The 13,969-nt window shown below is 40.8% G+C and overlaps 1 pseudogene; it reads left to right on the forward strand.

Moving 5' to 3' along the window:
- Positions 1-10,397: 10,397 nt before the first annotated feature.
- LOC117717373 (chymotrypsinogen B pseudogene) lies at positions 10,398-11,169 on the forward strand (annotated as a pseudogene).
- The last annotated feature ends 2,800 nt before the right edge of the window (positions 11,170-13,969 follow it).

The following is a 13,969-nucleotide window of genomic DNA, read 5'->3' on the forward strand; positions in this document are numbered from 1 at the left end:
GCTAATACCAGTAACTTTGAGTGTCTACTTGCTTGCCTGGCATGGCAGGTGTTACATGCCATAGTGTTCTGCCAAAAATGCCAGTCATACTTAAGCTTCCAAGTAACAGTGAAGTTACCTTTGTGATCAGACCCCTTATACTTCTGACCTCACTGAAGTTGACTGGAACTGTCTGTCTTTAAGCTCTAAAAGGCATTTGCCTTTGAGACTTCTCCTAATTGAGCACAAGGTATTCATACGGTCAAGATATTCCATGCATATTGCCATCTCAAGAGACACCATAGTTATTGTTATATTCTCCTGATTTTATTTGTCTACTCCATAGAGAAGAATGCTGAGGTTTCAAATTCTTCATCCCATACATATCTGTGAACTTGTGATTTTTGCTTCTTTGGGTGTTACAGAGCCATGAAGAGTATGTTTTGTGTCTCACCTTTGCCTCCTGTCATCAGTGTAGATTCTTGTTGGGAGATTTCTTTCATTTGAATCCTCAGATATATGCATCTTTTTCATCCTTTTCTCATGTGGCCCCCAATAGTGTTGTTTGCTTCAGGAGTCTTCCTTACCTAGAAACATGCATCATATTTATTGTAACATCTCCAGGTGTAGGTCACCCTGCTGTAATACTGACATGTTCCTCACAACCCACCCACAAACTGCTTCAGAGAAACTGTTTTCCCATCTCACCCAGAAAATATATTTTTTTGCATATATATTGCCTGCTATTTAACTTGTTACTATTTCAAGCTGGCAGTAGGATATTGTTAGAAGATGGAATTTCCTGACACCCTTTGCCTAAAAGACTGGCCCTGAGGGCCTAGCTTTATACTTTCACTGGAAGCTCTGTGGTGGCTGAAGTATAATTGGCTTTGACACACTGTAAATGGCTAAGATGCTGATGGGTTGGAGAAGGGGATGATGCCATGCAGCCTGTCCTGTAAAGAAAGAATGGGCTAAGCAGGACTGTTATCAAAGGTTTGCAGATGGCCATGCAAAAGGGATGCTATCTTGGAAGCATCATATGGAGTGGGGAGAGAAGTTTCTGCCTATGTCCTCATGTTTGGGATTTGTTCACTCTGAGTCCTGATAGTCACAGTATCTGGGTACTACACCATGTGTCTCCAGCAAGGGTACAGAAGGCCATTTCTTTTAGTTCTTAGAGCAACAACAGTAGCTAATGGGCCCATATGATAATTCTGGACTGGGGACTAAAAGGAGGGGGTGAGGACTGGGCACAAAGCACAACTGAAAGGCAGGGGGACTTGAGTTCAACTCCCAGAACTCTTGAAAATGACAGAGACAGTAGAGGTACTTATCTACAGTCCTAGCATTAGGGAAGCAGAGGCAGACTGATCTCACGGGTTCACTGCTGGACAGCTATCATATCTGAATTAGTGATTCTAAGTTCAGTGAGAGGCCTTGTCTTAATATATACATTGCTTGAAGTTTGAGGTATAAGCTCTTAGCTGTTCTTACTGCCTTTCCTGGTACTTGCTGCCATCCTATCCTGCCTTGATGGGGATGGATCCTTATCCTTCTGGAACTGAAAGCCCACAGTAAGTCTATAAGTTACCTTGGTCATGGTATTTCATCACAGGTATTGAAATATTTTCCAAACATTGTTGGAGACATTCTTCTGTTTATCTTGCCATCTTTCCAGCAATGGAACTGTTACACACAAAAATGTAATGTTTAGAAAGTGCTCAGCACATCGGACTTACTATAGGTGCATCAAGGGCAATGATGGTCAAGGTCTTATGACTTTGTTTCCCTTTATGTAAAGTACTAGGCAATGGGAAACACCTGAGGATGTAGTAGATCCTAACACAAGGAAACAGTGAAAATGCAAAAGAAAAATAATAATGATAAGTTTTCCAGAGACAAATTTCAAATAGCATAACAAAAGCAATCTCAGCTCCTTACAACCATAGGCACAGATGGGACCAAAGATCTTAGCATATCCATGTGTCAAATATTATCCTCATACCAGAAGCAACATTAACAAGCTAACATAAAGAATTCAAGGATGGAGTACTAAAAATGAATCTTGAAACAAGACAGACATTTCTTTTTATATTTATAATTATCCCAAGTGATTTCTTAAGATTTTTCTGTAGGAGACAAAAATAGAAACTTGAATAATATCTATTACTTAAATTTCTCTCTAGATTGTGACTTCCATGAAGGCTGGCATTCTTGTTTGTATAACTTCCCAATATCCTAGGTCCTATACACTACATGTAGGCACGTGTACTCTTAATTGGCATACTGTTTGAAATTGAAAACCTCAATAAATCTTCAAATGGAGTGGCTTATCGAGTTACTTGATGATCAATAAGATGTTGCCATGAGAGCTGCAATGAAAGCTCAGTTGGTAAATCACTTGCCTTGCAAGCATGGTAACCTGAGTTCAATTCCCGGAACCAACAAACCAGAACCAGATATGATGGTGTTCAAATATACTCCAAGCAATGTGGGTAGAGCAAGAGATGGATCCTTGTGGTTCTCTGACCAGTCAGACTAGCCTTCTCAGCAGTCTTAAGGCCAATGAATAACTCTTCCTTAGATTGATGACTCCTAAGGAACAGTCCTTGATTTTTTTTCTCATCTGATCTCTGCACACACATGCATGCATGCATGCATGCACATCTACATATACATACTTCTTCACACATATGCATATCTTCACACACACACGTGTGTGTGTGTGTGTGTGCACCCACACCCACCTTTGTACCTATACAAAGATGTTTCTATGGAGTATATAGTGCTGAGTATGGGTACCAGAACATATTTCTCCTATCTGTTTGTGACATATCTTTAAAACACAATCTCAACTATGACCAAAACAATGAAGAGGAGTAACTCTATAGACAATTCCTTGGTCAGTATGAGGAAGGGGGAAGGGCTTGTTTTTCAGGGATTGGACTCGTAGTCAATGAGTCAGGTTGCAGATTCTGGTGAAGTGTGGCAGGTGAATGAATGATGTGAGGGATAAGAGGGGAAGGTATCAAATATACTTCAAGAATCAGATGTTGCCCCTAGATGAAGCATTGAGTGATAGCTCAGTTCAGGAACTTTCTAGGTAGACTTGGAAGAGAGATGGATGAATTAAATACAGAACCCAGTCCAGAACCCACCATGTCATCATCTTAAACTGCTTGATAGTAGAGACTATATCTGTACCCCTCTAATTACCACAAAATCTGGCAGATAATTGATGCTCCATAAACAGCAACTGGATCAATATATGGAAAAGAGGAATGGCCTCCCAGACTAGAAATTGATTTGAATAATTCTTGCCTCATTTTGAATACCTGGCATTTGACCTACACTTTCCACATATGGCTTATCTGCAAATGGGGGGGTGGTGGAAAATGGTGCTGAAGTTAAATTTTCAAGTAAGCAGATGGCAATTTTAAATAGTTAGAGACTGGTGGGAAAAATAATAGTGAGGAAAATCAGTGGTCTCTCTGTTAGCAGAAGTCTAGGTGATATCAAAAGAGGTATACCAGATGTCCTATTCCTGTCTCTGCTCCATTGTGGTCTGGTTTCTGTTTGCAATAAACTCACATGCTGTATCTAAGGAGTCTGTGACACTCAGTGACATACACTCCAACTGGTAAAAGGAATGTGACAATCAAGCCTATTTTTAAGTGACAGTTGAATTGAACTTTTCTTGAAAGTGAGTTGAAAGAATGAAAGGTAAGGAAACTTTTAATGGCCCTGCTGTGGAGTGTCCATCCAAATCTTGAGCTTTTTTTCCCACCTAGAGGCCTGACTGGCCATGCCAGTGACCTTCAATCTGTGATATTCAAGACGTAATTCTTCTTGTATTGACAGTCTAAGAGAGCTGCATAGAGTTCGTTTGCAGTTTGCCAGGGAAGGCAGCTGGACTGCTCTGGAAGCTAATGGCTATTATGAGGCTACAGATTTTGAGGGAACCTACAGAAGTCCTAGTGTCACCTCATAGCCTGTGTATTAATGAAGATGTCTTTGCCTTTGTTTTTGGTTTACAATTGCAGACACATAGGTCCATAATGGTGGGAAAGGCATGGGAACAGGCAGTTATTGTACCAGAAGCAGGAAGTTGGTTGATCTCATTTACACATGCTCTCCCTCTTTTTGATAGTGTCTTACTGTATAATCCCAGCTAGTCTACAACTTGCTTTGTAGACCAGGATGAACTCACAGAGATTTACTGCTTCTGTTCCTGTCTCCCAAGTGCTGGAATTCAAGGTGTGCATAATCTTGGTTGATCATTTTTAAGATAGATAAATAGATAGATAGATAAATAGATAGATTATTGATAGATAAATAATACAGTTGAGAACATAGGAAGTAAGGTGAGGCTATAAATCCTCAAAGCTCACCACCAGTGCCCACTGGCATACTTCCTTCAGCTATTCTGTACCTTCTAAAAGGGTCCATGAGCTCTTCAAATAGCACAACAACAAACTGGAAACCAATCATTCAAATATATAAGCCATGAGAGATTTTTCCTTTTGTTCATAGAATCCCAGGGGCCATGCAAAAATCAAGACTTGCTGCCCTTGTTGTTTGCATTTAGAGTGAACCCAAATGCATATGAAAGCTATGTCTGCTACCAAGACATTTTACTGCTATTGTTGCTGATCTATATGTGTGTTCACCCTCAAGTTTTAAATCTGTTATAAAGAACAAACAAATCTACTTTTTAATTAGTGGCTGAGTCTGAGGCCACACACTTCTTCATTTTCTTACTTGCATCTTCTTTAGATCAGCCGAGCCAATGGATGTTTCATCTAATTCTAAAACCCAGCATCCCAGGGCTCTGTCTTTGTGCAGACTGCTATAGGAGGTAGCAGAATCCTCTTTTCCTAGGCCCATTTTGTTATCTGATCAGGAATTCTGTAGAATTTTTAGAATTTACAATGACCTTATACCTAAAACTATAGCTGACAGAATAATGACTTTTGGGCAATTTACAGTGGGTTTCATTGGTCAGGATACAGTCATTCAAATGTGAATTCTCGGGCTTCTTCTCTTACTCATCTTAGTAACTGCATTTGCTATCAAGATCTTACTTTACAATCTTCAATATTGCTCAAATCCATTACTTCTACACTGTGCCCATGCTTTCTGTCAGGATTCATTTCTTCAGCTCACCCCTTCAATATTCCTTCTATTCATAGGAGAAATATTTCTAACTATTCATAGGAGAAATAGGTGTAGAAACATTTTGAGGGGTTCAGAGGAAGACAGATCATGTACATGCACATGGGCATTCTAGAGGACAAAGTAGTCTTGAGACACAGACTGAGCACCTGGGAAGAGAGAGTGTGGGCAACTTCTTTTATCCTGTGTGTGAGAGAATTTGGACTTAATCTAATAGGTTACTGGTAACTTCTGAAAGTTCATTGTGTAATATCTAGGATAAGAATCAGAGGTAAGTTTGTAGAGTTCAGGGGTAGGAGTATGAGACTAGATCAAGGGATATAGTTTAAGCTAATGATATTTGATCCTTTTAAAACATGGCTTTTTCAACTCAAGTATCAGCCATTGTAGCCTTCTCCTGTGTCTTTCAGCTTTTTGTCAGCATCCAACCAGTACCTTGACAAGCCTTCCCATAGAAGTGACATTTGGATGTATAGAAGAAGTTGTTAAAATTGAAACATCCTTTAAGTCTATGAATGTAATCCATTGAATGTTGGTATCTCACAAAGTCCATGTGTCGGATAGAGCATTGGCTCCCAATAGAATGACATTTGGAAGAGGATTCAGTCCTATGTGTTATTTCTTTCAGGAGACTTTCTGTTCATAAGTAAATAAACTTCCTACATAGTCTACAATTTCTATTATTTGGCACTATAGAAATAAATGTAAGAAACAATTACTGTTCATTATCTATTTGTCTGTCTATCATCTATCATCTATCTATCTATCTACACACACACACACACACAGCTTCATATATATGCAATGATTATGATATATTCACAATGAAATAAAGGATATTCTCGGGACTGGCAAATTCATTTCAGAAGTAAAAAAATGGAATAATTGTAATTGTGGGAGTACACATTCATGTGGAAACAGGAGGACATATTCAATTGCTATTTCTTAGGCCTTGTCAACCTTTTTTCTTGTGGGTTTTAAGGGATCAAACTCATATTCATGTGTCTTCAAGGCAATCATTTTACAGACTGAGCTATCATTTGTTCAGCTGCTGGTTTTCAATTTTAGTCAGAGAACTCAGTATGCAGCTCAGGCTGGCCTCAAACTCCCAACACAAGTGTTGTGATTGCAGAAGACTATCACCACAGTCACCTTGTCACTAGCCTTGTAAGACCAGGAGCAGGAGTGGGAATTTTCCACAGTGGCTGCCGAGATGTGAAGCCATCATTTTGAACCAAATCTTCAATGTAAACTGAAATTGAAAAAAATACCACTCAGCCTTGTCAATTCAGTGGAAAAAGAGAAAAAACAAAAAACAAAAAGGAAAAAAAAAAAAAAAACAAACAAAACAAAGAAATAAAACAAAAAAACAGACAGCTGGACCAATAGTTTTGCAAGAAGCCAGAACACACAGCAGACTTTCTACATTGGGTCAGGTTGCTAGAGGTGTTATGCATTCTAGCATGCTGTTTCCCTCAGACTGCCTATTGTGTGGAGGGCTTGGAAGCTTCCCTCTTTAGAAATCAAACAAAACAGGTTCCTGCTTGTCTGTGTGGGCAGACTGGGTATTAGAAAGAAGCAACACAATGTAGAGAAATTGCCATTCACTGGAATGTGCTGGTTCATTTGTCCCTGCTTTCAGCGCAAAGGATGGGAAAGCATCATATCATTTTTATCAGCAGAGAACACATTACAAGGTCATGGTCACCAGTGTTTACCAGAACAGCCACTGAAAAAGCCACATCCTAGGCTTTCTGATATGCTTCAAACCAGCAAAGTATTCCACACAAACTCAAATATAGTGACAATTTGTGTGACCAATGTGCTTAAATTTGTCATGGGAAACCAATAGTCAGGGAAAGTGGGAAGGTTTGTAATGATTATGTCCTGCCAAGAATTCATGTTTCTTTTGGAAAGCAAAGATGGCTGACTTGGCAATTGACAATCAGATAGAGGTGTGTGTGTGTGTGTGTGTGTGTGTGTGTGTGTGTGTGTGTGTGTATGTGTGTGGTGTCTACTTATATCTGAGATTATTAGAAAAAAGAAATTAAAGTCCAGCCCTGAGGCTATGTTGTTTCTAGTGGAAATAACATTTTTTAAAACAATATATGCTTTTCAAAGTAATGACTTTTTCATTGATTAATGACTTAATCAATGAGATAATATTCACCCCATTGTAATATTCTTTGGCCCCTACCCCAATCTTCTTTTTGAATTCTTTAAAAAGTGACTTCCCATCACAGATTACTGCTATGATTCATAAGGCATTTGCAATTCTGTCAACCCCATGGTTCTTGACAAAGAAAGTATTATGGTTGAGTGAAACCTGGAGGTGCTGAGGGAAGTAAAAATGACCAAACTTCCTGTTCACTTGCTGTGCTTCCACAGGGAAGAGCTAGTTTGAACTCACTAGCATCTATGATGGAAACGAAAATATTAAACAAAACAGTTTGGTCCTTTCCTTTAGTGTTCCCAGAAAGTTTGGAAGAAAGAAGGGACTCGCTGTGACCTAGTAGATGAAGTCTGGTACCACGAACATCAAAGCATATGCAGAATTTGGTCATAGAGAACAATAAATGCTTGGGTCTGGAGCTGGTAAAAGATTTCTGTGAGGGATGATGCTCACACTCATGTTTCTGGCTTACACCTCGTGCTCCCCTTTGCCCTGCCAACAGTTCAAGTCTTTATGTGTGTGGTAATAGATGAATACAGTATAATATATATGATAACCAAGCATGCTTCTACTAAGCTAAATCTTCACACACACACACACACACACACACACACACACACACACACACACACACACACACGTTAGTCTTATGTAAAGTATTGACACAGGGTCTCACTGAGTTGTTCACACTGGCTTTGAGTTCTATAGCATTCCCAGCCAACCTTGAACTTGAACTTGTAATCTTCTGGCCTTAGCCTTAATCTTCTGTATTACGCAGATTACATAAACAAACAAACAAACAAACAAATAATTTTATTTTTGTTTTTTTTTCTGAACAATATAACTACATGGCCCTCAATGGCCTTGAACTCACTATGTGAACCAGGGTGGTCTAAAATTCACAAAGATCTACCTGCCTCTGCCTTCTGAGTGCTGGGATTAATATCATGTGCCACCATCCTTATGTATGGCACATACATTAATATATGTGCCATATACCCTGCTTAAAAATGCTATTTTAAATAATCAAAATTTATATAATATCATTTGCTTTAGTTTTATGTGCCAAATGAGGTACCGGCATAGATTATTTGGAAATTATTTTCATATCCAAAATATGAAATTTCTCATTTCTTTGAATAAGCATATACTTTAGTTAGCATAAATAAAACAAAATTGAATTCTGTTTTAATAACTATACGATGAAAGTAAATAAGCTAAGTGAAAATTCATGTTTAATAATTTTAAAGTTTAAAAATTTTAATTTAAAATTTTTAAATTTTAAATGTTTAAATTTTAAAATAAAATAAAGTAAATAAGCTAAGTGGAAATTCATGTTTAAAAGAGTGCATTTTCAGGGTGTTGAGTTTGTTTTTCTGTAAAATAAATTTGAGATTTGTTCATAGAAAGTCCTCTTCACTGTGTATTGGCACCAAGAGCAGTTCCTTAACTTCACCAATAAAGAAAAATAGTCTCTATTTTTCAGTATTATCATTGGTAGATGATTCCATTAATATTTTTGCAAACTTAGGGTGAACAATGCCATTGTAGTACAATAAATAACTGTGTACATCTGATAGTCCAGGCAGCATCTGCACAGCCTTCCTGTATTGTGTTTCTAGACAGTTTCTACTTTACTGGTTGTCACACATCTAGGTTTTGGTATCTCTGTTCTTACATGCCTTATTTTATCTCCTACAGCTTCATTGGTGATCATTTGCCCCCAAAATTCTACCCAGATGTAGCCCATGGGATCTGCCCACTGAAGCTCCACCAGGAGGTGCAAAGAGAGATCAAACACAGCTGTGATAATATTACCTATGGATTTGAAATTGTTAGTTGTGACACTTGACAACATACTTCAATCATATACCAGCCCAATGACTCAAAAAGCTATGGAACCCTTTTGTCTTTACATAGCCTTTCTGTAAATTAGTTATCCTCCTTGTAAATTTGTTATATACGTTATACAAAGAACTGTATGTTGAAGATCTGGTAAGATATCATGAATACTCTGCCATGATCTAAGAAAGATACACCCAAGTGTCTATCATATTAGGTTCTACACAAAGGGAATGAGTCTCACTCTCCTTATTGCATTATTGAGGCTCAGAAAAAATTAACACTTTCAAATATATCTTGTCAGGATGGAGACAGTATGTCCATCTTGACTTTTTAACTTCTTAATATCAACTTACCCAATGCTAACTTAACAATAGTTGTCACCATTAAAGTGTTGTTAACTTTACCCATTCTTATTTTGGTTTATTGCTTCCTGCCTCTTCCACATCAGTGCTGTAATGTTATTATAGTTGGTAGAATCAATGGGGCAGTATTGCCTCCCTGGGAAGTTGTTTTGAGCAATGAGGAACATTGCTCTTTGTTTGGTGTAGTGGAGGGTCTGTCTTTCAATCTGAGATTTGCTTTATGGAAGAGCAAACACACAGATGACATTTATACTTCTTATCCTCTTTCCTCCATTCCAACTCACTCAGGATTTCTCTTGGAAACCAATTAACTTATACAAATGAGAAATCACTTCATATCTAGATGTCATTAAGTCCCATACTTTGCAACATGGTTTGAATTCCAAGCTCTGTGGGTTACACAGTAGCTTAGGATAGACTTTCTGGCATCTGACCTAGAACACAACTTTTGCCCTCCAGTACAGGTTGGTGTCACATGCAAACATACCTGGGACATGGAACTCTTGGGTTTGGTCTCCGCTCTGAAGATACACATTTCCTTTCTGGTCTCTCTGTGCCTTTGTGTAGAGACAATGTGTGATGCTTAATTTTTACTTTGGATGTGGAGTAAGAAATTTCTGGGGCATTAGTGAAGTACATCTTTGGATGTTTTTAAGGAGGGAAGATGTGTCACAGATGTGGATAACCCCATCTCACGTGCCAAAGTCACAAACTGAATTTAAAAAAGAGAGAAAAGGGAGGAAGCTAAAAGAATATTGGTATTTTCCTTTCTCCACTTTCTGGTTTGCGTCACAGGCCACGGATTAAGTTGTTTATGCCAGATGAAAGGAGGAAGAGGCCATAATGAGAGGAGATAGATCATGACCATGTGGCCAGGAGAAACAGCAAGTTGTGGGATCCCTGCCGTTCAAGCCATGCTGACTGGTCTGTCTAGGATTGTCAACGGAGAGAATGTTATTCCTGTCTCTTGGTCCTGGCAGATGTCCCTGCAGGACAACACTGACTTCCATTTCTGTGAGGGCTCCTTCATCAGCGAAAACTGGGTAGTCACTGCTGCCCACCACACTGTGGGGTCAAGACATCTGATGTGGTGGTAGCTGGAGAATTTGATGAGGCCTCCAGGGAAAAGAACATCCAGGTCCTGAAGACCACCAAGGTTTTTAAGAACCCCAAGTTCAAAAAGTTCACTGTGTATAATGACCAACTTCTGAAGCTGGCCACTTCAGCCCAGTTCTCTGAGACGGTGTCTGCCATGTGTCTGCCCAATGCTGATGGTGACTTTCCTATTGGGACAGTGTGCGCCACCACTGGCTGGGGCAAAACAAAGTACAATGCCCTCAAGACCCCTGACAAGCTGCAGCAGGCAGCCTTGACTTTTGTGTCCACTGCTGACTGAAAAGGAGTACTGGGGTTCCAAGATCACAGATGTGATGATCTGCACAGGTGCCAGCGGCATCTCTTCCTGCATGAGTGACTTTGGTGCCTTCCCTCATCTGCCAGAAGAATGGAGTCTGGACCCTGGCAGGCATTGTGTCCTGGGGCAGTGGTTTTTGCTCCACTTCCACTCTTGCTGTGTATGCCCACGTCATAGCCCTCATGTCCTAGGTTCAGCAGATCTTGGAAACCAACTAATGTTGGGAGCCGACTTTTAGTAGAAAGCGGCTAGATTATTTTTGCAGCCATCTGGAACCATATACCCTGACGAAAGACTTGGTTGTCAAAAGCCTATAACAGCTGAAGCACACTCTGATAAATATATTGTTTATCCCACATAGCTTGTTTTGCTGTTTACTGCCCCCAGCTGCAAGGCGCACGTGGTAGTCACGCCTACAAGGCATGCGGTTCACGTGCTGTCCACGTGCTATCTACTAAGGCACACGTGCTATCCACGCCTGCAAGGCATTGCGGTGCACGTGCTGTCCACGCTATAGACGCCTGTAAGGCTTACGTCATATCAACACCTGCAAGGCACGTGGTATCCACGCGCCTACAAGGCACGTGGCAAAAGCGTATAAATAGCTCAGAATTCCCTTCAATAAACGAGACTTCATCAGACTTTCTGTCTTGTCTCCATTCTTCGAGTCTCTTCCCCTTTATCCTCTCTCTCTCTCTCTCTCTCTCTCTCTCTCTCTCTCTCTCTCTCTCTCTCTCTCTCTCGCTAGACCCCGACCCTCGGACCGGAGCGGCAGCTTGGGCCAAGACACAGTGGCCGCCAAGCGTGGAGCGGAGCAGGCCGCAACATTTTGGCCCACAAAGCCGGGCAGTACAGGCCGCGACAAACTAAGTCCATGGTCTTGCCTCCCCTTCAAGCATCTACAACAAAATGATTTAATTAGAAAAAAAAAGTTGTTAATGGCACCATGCCTTCCCCACTATGATGGGCTACATTCATGAGAACTATGTACCCAAGTAAAACTTTCCTCTCTTAAGTTACTTCTGGTAGCTGTTTGATCACAGCAAAAAGAAACATAGCTAATATGAATTATTTCTGAGGTCATGCCCCTGACAGATACCTTTCTGCTTGACTTGGGTGTCCCCAAACCTGGCTGTCTCCTGGCTTCCCTCCTTTCCTCATTTTTATCCTCTAATTTCCTGAACACAATCACCAGACTCCCCACATTAGATACTTACTGGACAAACCCAGCCCCCATTTAACCGGTCAATGATCATCCCGTGGTCAGGACAGTTCAGAGAAAGAAATGCTCATCAATTTCATATGGCTACAAAGAGCCAGCCACACATTTACATTTATTAACAATTAATTTAATTTTCTTCTGGTAAAGTCTGTCTGCTTTACAAAGTAAGTGATGTTTCCTGTGGGTCGGGGGAGGTTTTACAAAAAAGATTATTTGGAGCACAGACAATAGAATCCAGGGGTATTGGATAAGTGACCCCCAGTCAGTAACTTTCATATTAAAACCCCAAGCCCTACAGTTAGGAAGAATACAGAACAGTGACACATAGTCTAAGGTTGTAATCCCCAGGCCATAGTTCTTTTTTTTTTTTTTTTTCTTTGTGATTCGAGCTCATTCTCTAGAAGACACTAAAGGACATTGTCTCTTAGAACCATGTCGTTTCCCTAGGCCACTCTTATTGTAAGGCCATACCACTCTTTCCCTGCCCCCTACCCCAAGGCAGATCAAGCCTCCTTGTGTTGCCCTCCATATGTGTTAAAAGAGTGAGGATTTATTCTGAGAAAAAAAAAAAAAGAGAGATGCAGAGGGTGCTTTTGACATTTTAGAATATGTGCTGGGAAGGCTTTGACATCTGTGACCTCAATAATGGAAGGTTTCGCCATGCTGCGAGGGGTGGAGACCAGCAGGCAGCTCCTGTCAGCGAGTCGGGATTGATAAATTCGTTATCTGGTGCTCTGTCAAAATGCTCCTGTTAGCTGGGCGTGATCTCTCTCACACATGGAACACGGTTAAGCCATCTGCTCGCTTTGGAAGCGTGTACTCTTGAGCCCATCTCCTATGCCCAACTCAGGGCTGTGACTCACCCTAACATAAGGTGATTCATGGGTACAGTGGTGCCAGGCTGTAGCCCTCAGGAGCAGTTGCTGGTGTCCAGCTGCGGTACCGAGTTCTGACAAATCACCCTTGCTGCACCCACCACCCACTCAGGGATCACTGGAGCTCTGGTTGAGTGCTAATGTTTTTATAATGTGCCTTCTTTGCACAGACTGGGATCAGAAAGCAGGCTGCTAAGTGCTCTTTGTTTCTCTTCAGACAAGGGTCTTTGGAAAACCACCACTTTCACTGGAGCTGGACTGGTGGCTTTGCTTGGCAGAGACCAACGACCTGAGGTGTGGGTGTTCGATCAAGCCACTCAGACTGGCTGTCAGCCACAGGCCTCTTCTGCTCTGCTCAGGCGGGAGATGGGGGTGTGTGAGGCTCTTGATTAATGTGCAAGTCCTTCCAGTGCTCTGTCTTTATGTCTAAGAAGCATTGAAGCATTGCAGGGGAAGATGAGGTGGATTCCGGACTGTAGTTAGCAGAGTCAGCCCTGGCCAGTGCCACAGACTAGCAGATTGGAATGCCAGGAAGGGCCAAGGGCTCCAGAAACCATAGATGTGCTTCCCTAAATCCTCTCTGTTTTTCCCTTCTGGGTACTGTAGAATACCAAATCTCTGGTCCTCAATGTTCCCTCAGTAAAAAAGATTGTGTTTTACATGCAGGATGATGGAAAGCCTATGACATGGCCTTTCCAGAACCTTAGATCCTAGCTCAGCAAATGGTTGTTTCCTCTAAATTCAGACATCTGAAGGGCAGAAAGCTTAGAGAATGAGAGAAATTATGTATCAGGTCCAGAGGATGAGTTACCTGCTAGGTGACATGTATATCATTTATGGGGTGACCATTTTCTTCTGAGCTTCTTCAGGCCTTAAGCCTCCATCAGTCCTTCTGGAATATGCTATAGAAAAGCATGGCGA

Source organism: Arvicanthis niloticus, chromosome 11 (genome assembly GCF_011762505.2).
Source record: "Arvicanthis niloticus isolate mArvNil1 chromosome 11, mArvNil1.pat.X, whole genome shotgun sequence".
Taxonomy (NCBI): domain Eukaryota; kingdom Metazoa; phylum Chordata; class Mammalia; order Rodentia; family Muridae; genus Arvicanthis; species Arvicanthis niloticus.